At 67.3% G+C, this 836-nt stretch overlaps 1 pseudogene; it reads right to left on the reverse strand.

Moving 5' to 3' along the window:
• Positions 1-265: 265 nt before the first annotated feature.
• Positions 266-826, reverse strand: LOC112123693 (annotated as a pseudogene).
• Positions 827-836: the final 10 nt, after the last annotated feature.

Raw genomic sequence — 836 nt, forward strand, 5'->3', positions numbered from 1 at the left:
CAGGGACTGGATCTGCCCAGGGCCATGCAGATGAGGAAGGCATTAGTCCGGCCTCCCCCATTCTCTCTCTGGCTCCAGGCCTGTATCCCCGGGGCACAGAGGGACCCCTCCGTGGGGGAGAGGAGGTCAGACCCTGCCGAGATAGCCGTCAGCCCTCCTGACAGCAGGACATCCCCAGCAAGGGAGGGCACCCCCCAGCTCCTCCCCACCGCGAGGGAGAGCAGCCCCGGCAAGGGGAGGGAGCGGGGGGCTCTGGCTCACGTACCTTCCTGTGCCCAGAGAAGAGGAGGCCGAGCTGGTGGATGGAGCCCCCGTTCTTGGTGAGCTCCTTCTTGAGGGTCCTGGGCGAGGGCAGTGCCCAGCGGGTCTGGGGGCCCTGGATGTCCAGGCAGTTGAGGGTGGTGTCGGAGGTGAAGCAGTGGCCCTTCGTCTCCTGCAGCAGGCTGCCCTCGCTGTGTGTGCGGCGCCGCAGGGAGCCCTGCACCGTCAGGGTGTAGGTCGGCTCGCAGCCCGATGGCTCAATCATGCTGCATCGCTTCCCCTCGCTCCTCTCCAGATAGAGCTGGTCACTGTCCTCCTCCTCGTCCTCGTCCTCGTCTTCCTCCTCATCCTCCTCGTCCGTCGGGCCGTCCACCGTGCTGTCCAGCCGCAACTCCGGGATCACAAAGGCCGGGCTGGAGCCAGGCTGCTCCTCCACACACTCGGCTGCAATCACCACCTTCTCCTCCTGCAGTGGGGCCCCCAGGGCAGCCTCCTTCAACGCCCCCTCCGCTGCCCCTTCTGCGGCCGGGCAGGCATCGCCCCCTGCCACCTTCTCCTCCTCAGAGGGCATCACC

Source organism: Terrapene carolina, unplaced genomic scaffold, assembly GCF_002925995.2.
Source record: "Terrapene carolina triunguis isolate 2854851 unplaced genomic scaffold, T_m_triunguis-2.0 Scaffold48445, whole genome shotgun sequence".
Classification (NCBI taxonomy): Eukaryota; Metazoa; Chordata; order Testudines; family Emydidae; genus Terrapene; species Terrapene triunguis.